Source organism: Rana temporaria, chromosome 4 (genome assembly GCF_905171775.1).
Source record: "Rana temporaria chromosome 4, aRanTem1.1, whole genome shotgun sequence".
NCBI classification, from domain to species: Eukaryota; Metazoa; Chordata; class Amphibia; order Anura; family Ranidae; genus Rana; species Rana temporaria.
In genome coordinates, this window is record NC_053492.1 from 232,026,116 (window position 1) to 232,037,452 (window position 11,337).

The window sequence follows — 11,337 nt, forward strand, 5'->3', positions numbered from 1 at the left end:
GTTGGTATCCAGGTGCATGGTTATGGTTTGATTTCTTAAATAAAAACTGCTTGTTGTATCATGTTTTTCAAAATGCAGCCTTCTAAAAGTGCTCACATACTACTATGTATGAAATAAGTAAAATATTTCCATGGCTTTTGTTCTGTAAAATAATACGCTCTAATGTTGATTTTTTTTCTCATTTATAAGTTACCTGCTGTCTGTCTTTTTCAAAATGTGGCCTACTAAAAGTGCTTAAGTACTGTTTATGGAGTTAGCACACTGTTTTTCTAGCTTTTTCCTGTGAAATATGTACATCCTAATGTTAAGTGGAGTTAACATGCAGTAGTTCATGGACACGATGACTTGTAAGTGTTTTATTTACAGCCCTGCCATCCCTGCCCAAAGCATTTGCTTGACCAGGACAGAGACAATCATACAAGAAAAAATAACCCAAAAACATTTAAAACAATTAAAAAAAGGAAAAATATTTAAAAAAATGTGAATTATGAAATACTGTTCAAAATCAATACCATGTAAAAATATGTGTGTTTAGGTCTAGGACTTTTTTTTTAAAGTAGCTTTCAGGTTACATATCTGTTACTGCCTGCTCTTGCTTCAACTGGGCAGGGATGGCCTTACAACTGGGACTTTGATATGTAGTCATACAAAGTAGTGAGGAAACCTTCCAATGGGTATCCAGCAGGTTACCAGAAGAAAACATGCACTAATGGAAGGAGCGCCAGAACAAATAATAAAAGAGTCTACAATAGTTTATTGGTTGCATTAAACAACAATCAATGTGTTTTGGGGGGGACAATGCTAATATTGTTTCTTCATTGATGGTTGTTAGACTAATGCCCTGTACACACGACTAGGCATGTGCAATTTTTTAAGTTATGAATACGTTTTCCGTCAATTTTCGTTATTTTAGTTGATTCGTTAACATACGAATGAACGAATGGTTTAGCGCAATTGATAACGAATAACGATATTTTCAAAATAACGAATATGAAAAACAACGAAGATACGAAAGATGAAAGAAACGAAAACATAGAAACAACGAAAATACCGAACCCAAAAAAAAAATAATTACGAAAAACAAAATGAACGAAAATGCAAACTTACTAATATTCGAAGACCGAAAAGAAAACGAAATGCCGAACAAAGACTAAAAAACGAAAATCAAAACTAACGAAAAATAAATTACGAATCTTCGGAAAACTGAAATGAAAACAACGAAAATACAAAATAATGTAAATTAGCTTTCGTTAGTACTGAAATATTTCTGGACATTGACCAATAGCCACTGAGCGCTGTCCCTTTCCTCTGAAGAGGTTTGTTCCTTCCCCCAATGAGCTTCTTTCTCATTACCTCCTGGCTCATTGTGTCTTTTTCTGTGTTAGACTGCAGTGCATCTAATTTCTAGATTTGTATTTGTAATATCTGACATATTTTAGTTTTCTTCTACGTCAGACTTCATTCTAGACAGGGTGTGTGTGCTAACTAAGACAGTCAAGTCAATCACAGTAAAATCCGAATTACAAAATTACGACGAGTAGTGTGTCGAATAAACGTAAAATGTATTCTAACAGAATTACGAATGCAATAAAATCTACAAAAGTACATTTTTACAATCAAAGGAAATTAGACATGAAAATACGAATGATCATAAAGCAACGAAAATATATTTCTTTACGAAAATACGAATGCGGCATGATGGAAAATATAATGTAAATACGAATAACAAAACAACGAAAATTAAACTAACGTAAAAACGAAGGAACGAATAAAATCATTTTAAAAATACGAAATAGTAGCAGAATACAAAATATAACGAAAATACGAATCTCGATTCAACGAAAAATAAACTAACAGAAAAAAAACGGAAACGGAAAAAAGAGTGTTACGAAAATACTAAAGAGTACGAATACGATAACTAACGTCTTACGAAATTACGACTCGTTACGAATCACGATAAACGAACAGAAACGAAACAGAAATAAACAAAATTTTTTGCTGTGCACATGTCTACACACGACTGGTTTTCCTGACATGCCAAAACCCAAAGTTTTTCCAGACGTGATTCCTCTCAAGCCTGCCTTGCATACACACATTCAGTCAAAAAACGCTCGACCAAAGCACGGTGACGTCCAACACGTACGACGGCACTATAAAGGGGACGTTTCATTCAAATGGCGCCACCCTTTGGCTGCTTTTGCTGATTCTCGGAAAACACAACAGCATAAAATAGAGCAGGTTCGATTTTTTTTTTGCGGGCAGTTTTCTCATCAGTTTTTCAAAAACAATAAAAAAAATGAAGTTTGCCCAGAAGTGTGAAAAATAAAACTCACAAGTTTAAAATATCTTTTTAAAAACATATATCTCTTGTATGATGCAACAAAATCCTTATGCCTCATACAGACGACCGGTTTTCCAGACCAATCTAAAAAATGGCAGTTTTCTCGTCTGTTTTCTCGTGTGTACGAGGCATAAGGTTTTTTTTACATCATACAAGAGATATGTGTTTTTAAAAAGATATTTAAACCTGTGAGTTTTATTTTTCACACTTCTGGGCAAACTTCATTTTTTTATTATTTTTGATTGCTTTATCTTATGTCCTTTTCAGTTATATGTACAATGGTATAATGGTATGTATCGACTGTGTAGCATTTGATAATAACAGTTCTTAAATGGACTTAATAGCAAGTGAAATATACTATAATATGTACCGTATTTATCGGCGTATGCCGCACACTTTTTCCCCCATAAAATCAGGGGGAAATCGTGGGTGCGCGATATACGCCAATAGCATACCTTGGAGGGGAAGGAGGGGGACGAGCACCCGCCGGAAATCACCGAGCCATCATCTCCTCTCGGCCCTCACTCGGCTGTCACGTCACACACGCACAGTCCCGCCTCCGCCACCAGCATTGGACCAGTGTTCTGTCTGTCAGAGGAGATGGTCCAATGCTAATGGCGGAGGCGGGACTGTGCATGTGTGACGTGACAGCCGAGTGAGAGGAGATAACGGCTCGTGATTTTTCCAGCGGGCGCTCATCACACTCTGAGGTATGTGAGGTATGTGTGAGAGCCGCTTGACCTCTTCGATATCACTTGAATTATTCCCCCTTATCTAAGAAACTTGAGGTTGATCTCCAAATGTGGTCAGTATATGATCTGTCCTCAATTGGCAGGGTTATTTCTATTAAATTGATGTTGCTACCTAGAGTGTTGTTCACTCGAATTATTCCCCCTTATCTAAGAAACTTGAGGTTGATCTCAAAATGTGGTCAGTATATGATCTGTCCTCAATTGGCAGGGTTATTTCTATTAAATTGATGTTGCTACCTAGAGTGTTGTATTATTTTCGTTCATTAACTATTGATTTGAATGGGACAGACTTATTGAAGCTACAAGCTAAACTTATTCGTTTTTTCCAGAAAATTCCCTCTTAAAATTGGGGTGCGTGTTATACGCCGGCGCGTGTTATACGCCGATAAATATGGGTAGTTAAAAAAATATTTAACTATCCAAGGCTGTTCTCACACTTTGACCCCTGTTTCACCAGCGGGTCAAAGACAGCAATTCCCCTCTGGAATTTCAAATGAAACTGGCATGGTGCTGGCACTTGTAGTCCTCCGTCTCCTACACTCAGGGCCACCATCAGAGGGGTACAGGCAGTAGACCTGTAAGGGGCCCGGATGGCAACCACCTTTAAAAAAAAAAAAAAAAATATTATTATTTGTAGGGGCCCGGAGGCCCCCAGGGCCCCAGATGGCAAACCCCCCTTTTTTTATATATATGTTTTTATTAAAGGGCTCAGAGGTCCCTCAGAGGTCCCCAGGGCCCCATGTGGCAACCCCCCCCTTTTTTTTTATAAATGTTTATTTTTGTTTATTTATTTAATTTAAATGTTTTTATTAAAAGGCCCATAGGTCCCCAAGGCCCCGGATGGCAACCCCCCCTTTTTTTTATGTATTTTTTATAAATGTTTATTTTTTTTATATATTTTTTATTAAAGGAACCAGAGGTTTATTTTTTATTTTTATTAAAGGACCCAGAGGTTCCCAGAGCCCCGGATGGCTACCCCCCTTTTTTTATAATTTTTTTTATACATATATTTCTCTTTATTTATTCTTTTTTTTAGAAAGCCCCCCCTTCTCAATTTGCGGCAGCCCCCCAGCTTCTCAGCTTCAGGCGGCACCCCCCCCGCTTCTCTGCTCCAGGCTGCCCATGCCTGAAGCTGTGTAAGGGGCCCAAAATTCCTGATGGCGGCCCTGCCTACACTTCCTCTACCCGGCTCAATGAGCCCCGATGTCTTTCACCGTTCAACAGATATATGGAATATAATGTCAGAATCTAGTGCTCGCCATATAATAAATATGTATTCCAATTCAGAATTGAGTACAAGTTTGCCGCAATGTGACGTCAGTATGTAGGCTCCACCCCTATATGCGTTACGTCAAAGCGTAGACTTCTTCAGTAGGGGTGGAGCTAGAGACATCACTCAGCTATTTAAATACTGCCTTTCACTCTCGCCACACAGCATGGTTTGGACTGACTGATTAGCTGCTGCCATGTGGCGAGAGTGAGAGGCAGTATTTAAATTAATTTCCATTTATCTGTTAACCGGTGAAAGACATCGGGGCTCATTGAGCTGGATAGAGAAAGTGTAGGAGATGGAGGACTACAAGCCCCAGCACCATGCCAGTTTCATTTGATATCCCCAGAGGGGAATTGCGGTCTTTGACCCACCTGTGAACCAAGGGTCAAAGTGTGAGGTGAGCAGCCTAAGATACAGGTAGAGAAGAGCATGCAGTATATATGCAATTATTATTTAATAACACAGCACTGTTTGTGATTGATTTAATATTTTAGATTTACTACAAATTATTTTATCAAGCTGCCAAGTTAAAACCTAAGCATAGGTACAGCCATATTATATTTGGAGTAAGTTATAGATTTCACAAAATCTGGAGCTTGCAGACAGATTACATGAAACAGTTCCACATTATCATATGTTTCCTAACTTTTATTATCTAACATGCTCCAACAATTATTTGTCAACATTCCATGATTTATTAAGAAAAAAATTATAGTTAACTATTGATGTTTGTTATTTAGCTAGTAGAAGACACCTTCCTTCAGAATAATCATAATGCAAGAAAAAAGTTTTATTGATTTTATCAAAAATGCTTCTTGCTTCTTTATATTTTTGGAACACAGTATCAAATACAACCCACTCTTAAAAAATACCTACATGTAATGTAATATTTGAGGTTGAAATATCACTTAGTTTGGAAAAAATGTCTTTTGTCATCAGATGTGTTCAGATGTATTTTGGAGATGTAGTTAGGCTTCAAGCTTCTAGGATGAGTCAGAACACAGCCTTGAAGTAGGAAGCCTCAGTGCAGCTCCAATGGTGACAGAAGTAATGGTGACACACTGGGATCTTCTCAAAAAAACAACTAAACAGATTATTTATAAAATATAACGAAATGCAGAATTAGTATAGTATTTAAATATTTGTTTTCTGATTGCTTAATTAGAACCAGGGGCGGACTGACAGCTCATGGGGCCCCCGGGCAAAAGGAGATCATGGGGCCCCCTGTGTCTCTGCCCATGTGTCCCTGCCCACGTTCAAGCTGCATCCACACAAATCCTACCTACATATTGCACTGCCCATATTGCATGCATTCAAAGAATTTCTGGATGCTATGTTCCAAATAAATGTTTATTATAGGAATTAAAGAAAAATAAAATGTACATTAAAGTGCAACAATGGTACATTTTCGAAATTAAGGTTTTCATAAATTAGCACAATATTCCCGCATAGCTTTCCAATCGGCTCTTCATTGGTTAGATTGATAGCAGCGCAGCCATTGGCTCTCACTGCTGTCAATCAAATTAATGTTGTTGCACGCCAGGGGGTGGGGCTGAGTCATACACTTATCGGGTATGGCCGCCAAGTGTATCACACAGGAGTGCGCCTGCAAGGTAACCCACTCGGGAGAGAGCTTCCCAGAGGGGGTTAGCTCTTGCGGGGAGGAACCGTGAGAGCCTCCGTGGGACCCCAGAAGATGACGATCGGGGCCACTTTGTGCAAAACAAACTGCACAGTGGAGGTAAGTATAACATGTTTGTTATTAAAAAAAAAAAAAAACTGAACCCATACAACCCCTTTAACTATGAATTATGGCCCTAGAATTGCTCTCACTCTGATGTTCTGGTGGATACTATACATGTATCCATTATTGTTTACATACATATGCTCATCCTACATAACCCTTTTTATATAGAGTGTGTGAAGGGATTATGGGTGTGTTTTACATTTTTTTTTAAATAATTGTATTTACTTTAAATCATTTTCACTGACCACCAATGTAAAGAACATTCTTCCCACTGATCACCAATGTAAGGAACATTCTTCCCACTGATCACCAATGTAAGGGACATTCTTCTCACTGATCACCAATGTAAGGGACATTCTTCCCACTCATCACCAATGTAAGGGACATTCTTCTCACTGATCACCAATGTAAGGGACATTCTTCTCACTGATCACCAATGTAAGGGACATTCTTCCCACTAACCACCAATGTAAGGGACATTCTTCTCACTGATCACCAATGTAAGGGACATTCTTCTCACTGACCACCAATGTAAGGAACATTCTTCTCACTGATCACCAATGTAAGGAACATTATTCCCACTGATCACCAATGTAAGGGACATTCTTCTCACTGATCACCAATGTAAGGAGCATTCTTCCCACTGATCACCAATGTAAGGAACATTCTTCTCACTGATCACCAATGTAAGGAACATTCTTCCCACTGATCACCAATGTAAGGGACATTCTTCTCACTGATCACCAATGTAAGGGACATTCTTCTCACTGATCACCAATGTAAGGGACATTCTTCCCACTGATCACCAATGTAAGGGACATTCTTCTCACTGATCACCAATGTAAGGGACATTCTTCTCACTGATCACCAATGTAAGGGACATTCTTCTCACTGATCACCAATGTAAGGGACATTCTTCTCACTGATCACCAATGTAAGGAACATTCTTCTCACTGATCACCAATGTAAGGAACATTCTTCCCACTGATCACCAATGTAAGGGACATTCTTCTCACTGATCACCAATGTAAGGGACATTCTTCCCACTGATCACCAATGTAAGGGACATTCTTCTCACTGATCACCAATGTAAGGGACATTCTTCTCACTGATCACCAATGTAAGGGACATTCTTCTCACTGATCACCAATGTAAGGGACATTCTTCTCACTGATCACCAATGTAAGGGACATTCTTCCCACTGATCACCAATGTAAGGAACATTCTTCTCACTGATCACCAATGTAAGGGACATTCTTCCCACTGATCACCAATGTAAGGGACGTTCTTCTCACTGATCACCAATGTAAGGGACATTCTTCTCACTGATCACCAATGTAAGGGACATTCTTCCCACTGATCACCAATGTAAGGAACATTCTTCCCACTGCTCACCAATGTAAGGGACATTCTTCTCACTGATCACCAATGTAAGGAACATTCTTCCTACTGATCACCAATGTAAGGGACATTCTTCTCACTGATCACCAATGTAAGGGACATTCTTCTCACTGATCACCAATGTACGGGACCTTCTTCTCACTGACCACCAATGTAAGGAACATTCTTCTCACTGATCACCAATGTAAGGAACATTCTTCCCACTCATCACCAATGTAAGGAACATTCTTCCCACTGATCACCAATGTAAGGAACATTCTTCTCACTGATCACCAATGTAAGGGACATTCTTCTCACTGATCACCAATGTAAGGGACATTCTTCCCACTGATCACCAATGTAAGGAACATTCTTCCCACTGATCACCAATGTAAGGAACATTCTTCCCACTGATCACCAATGTAAGGGACATTCTTCCCACTGATCACCAATGTAAGGAACATTCTTCTCACTGATCACCAATGTAAGGGACATTCTTCTCACTGATCACCAATGTAAGGGACATTCTTCCCACTGATCACCAATGTAAGGAACATTCTTCCCACTGATCACCAATGTAAGGAACATTCTTCTCACTGATCACCAATGTAAGGGACATTCTTCTCACTGATCACCAATGTAAGGGACATTCTTCCCACTGATCACCAATGTAAGGAACATTCTTCTCACTGATCACCAATGTAAGGAACATTCTTCTCGCTGATCACCAATGTAAGGGACATTCTTCTCACTGATCACCAATGTAAGGGACATTCTTCCCACTGATCACCAATGTAAGGAACATTCTTCTCACTGATCACCAATGTAAGGAATATATATAGGGAATAACACTCACTTAGGCTGGATTCACACCTACAGTATGCATTTTTAGTGCTTTTTGCATTTTGCAGATTTGCACTACAGAACGTGTTCCATAGGAAACCATGTTAAATGGACTGTTGTGCAAATCTACAAAATGCAAAAAGCACAAAAAATGCCATAGATGTGAATTAGGCCTTAGTCCAGGTTCACACTGACAGCGGGAATGAAATTGTGTGAGACAGTTCAGCTAAACTCGCACGATTTCATACCCGCATGTCAGTGTGAATTTGGCGGGTGATTTCAGAGACGTCTGTGCGGATTCCATACACAGATGTCTATGGAAATTGCACCAAGAAGTCGCCAAAGGTTATACAGAAACTACTTTTGGGAATCGGTGCTGCGCCAGAAATGGGGCATCGCACCGATTCGGGTAGTGCTATTACCATGCGATTTGACATGTCAAATCGCATGGTATATTGCTTCAATGTAAATCAGGTCTAAGTGCTATTCCCTATATATAACACTGATATCTATACACTGAGTGGCATTCAGTGTACCAGATATAAGTGTGCAGGGGCGGACTGACCGTTCGGTCAGTTGGGCACTGCCTGAGGGCCCCGTGGTGGGAGGGCCCGGGCCGGCTCAGTCCGAAACCTGGAGGTGCCCGGAGCAGTGGCAGCTTATCATACACAATAAAAAAAAAAACGAGTCTGTACCCCCGAGAAAGCAGTGTCTTGAACCATTAAATCCTGCTAGCTAGGATGATGTGGCTGTTGTATGAGAGGCTCGGGAGGGATGAGCTGGCCGGGATGGATGGCTCATCATGTGCACTAGTGAATAGCACCTGACCTGCTACCTGGTAAATAAGCACAGACACAGCACAGGGCAAGAAGGTAAAGTAACAATCAGCATGGCTCTTATACCACAGATGAGACACAGACAGTGCTTTCATTATGACACTGACCTGCTTCTGCACAGGCAGGTCTGTGTGGATGCCATGCCTGTGCAATTCACTCTGCCTCCGAGTCCAGCAGCTCCTTCACAGACAGTCCTCCGCGGCAGTGACTTACGGCCCCGCCCCCTCAGCTGAATTCCACAGGGGGGAGAGGTGGCCGGAACGCCTGTCACTGTAAATCCCCGAACGGCTCCATCCATCTCCAGCTCACACCTCACAAGCCTCTCATACAACAGCGCAGCCACATCAACCTAGCTAGAGGGATCCAAGGCACTGCTTTCTCTGGGTTTTTTTCATTGTGTAGAAGCTGACGCTGCTGCAGGCACCTCCATGGGCGGACTGAGCCAGCCCGGGCCCCCCCGACCACGGGCCCTCGGGCAGTGCCCGACGGACCGAATGGTCAGTCCGCCCCTGATTAGAACTGAAGGTTACAGAAAGGGGACTCTCCCAAGTAAAAAGCCCAGATATCATACTTGATCGTTCAAGGGCATATTTGAGAAATGAACAGCCAATATAAAAGGCTATATATTTTTTTTTATGATGTACTTAAAGAGGAAGTAAACCCTGATGAGTTTTACTTCTGTCATTCCCTGCAAAGTAAAAGCATAATGGGCTAGTATGCATCGCATACTAGCCCATTATGTGGCACTTACCTGCAATCAAAGCCCATGCTGTCCACACTGGTGGAAACATCCATCTTCTGCCTTCTTCCTTCCAGGGCCGCAGACTCCGGCTCTGTGACTGCATGTGGGAGCCGTCAGTCAGGGCACATACGAAACAGCATGGGGGTCCGTTCCTTCACACTGCATGTGCTGATGACATCATCAGCGCACTATAAGGTAAATATTTCCTAAATGGCGCATGCTTAGGGTATATTCCCACTACATATAGGTAAGCCTTATTCTAGGCTTACCTATAGGTAAAAGTGACGCAGGAGGGTTTACAACCACTTTAACTTACTACAGCAAAACTGTTGATGAAGACAAGGCCTCTTCCCACAACCCTGGCATGCTGGTTTCAGGGTACTACTGGTTTCAGGGTACTATGAGCAGAGGCCTTATCTGAATCTGGAAGCCACCTTTAAAATGAAGGTGCCCCCAGATAGACATTCCCCATGTGAATAAGATAGAAGTACACCGTTTCCCAACTGCTTCACAAAAAAGTGAAGTACTGTATATAAACACACAGCTATGCTTAGGCAAGTCTGTTATAAAAAAAAAAAAGCCCCATAATGTAAAACCATTTTCAATCATGTCATTCATGTCAATCATAATTAATGATGCCCTCTGCCCCTTGAAAGAAAAAACATGTAAACTGCCAAAAGGATCTGCTCCTAATGACTGCTTGCCACAAATGTCAGTTTTCTAACTGACAGTGAAATTTAAAGGTGCATGGAATGCTAAATGAAATAATATAAATGATGAGCGCTAACCACTAAACCAACACAATAAATACCAAAATTAAGAGTGCATGGGTGGATGGCAAAATAACGTGAATATTAATGTGAAAAACACAATATTGAATAAATAAATTGGTGAAAAAATACACTGGTGAAAAAATATGTGAAAAATATGTGAAAAACTCATCAAAGTCCATACAAAAAATATATATATATGGAATGAATGACCAATAAAGAGAATAAGTCCTAAATCAGGAAATGGCAGCGAAGCAAAGGATAGCGGTGTAATGAGGAATGGTCTTCAAAGAAGGTCTGTAGACAATAATATAGTGTATACAATATCCATAACTGGTCTCCCAGGACTCTTACCTCAATGAAGTAACAAATGGGCATATAACATGGATATGGATTCACATCTAGATGTTCCTCTTTGATGCCTTCTCAAATGGTTCCTTGACATTAGCATGGATTCCAATTCCCAAAAAATCATCTGCGGATCTATAATCTCTCAAACGTGCAGAGGGGGAGAGAAAAAGCAAAAAGAGGCGGATGCGTCCAATGGTGAAGTATGTAAAATCAGGGGGGATGCTTTAATAGTTTAAAAGGTGGACCCTTACATCAAACTTAAAAAATGCAGGCATATGTGACATAGGACGCGGCGTATTACA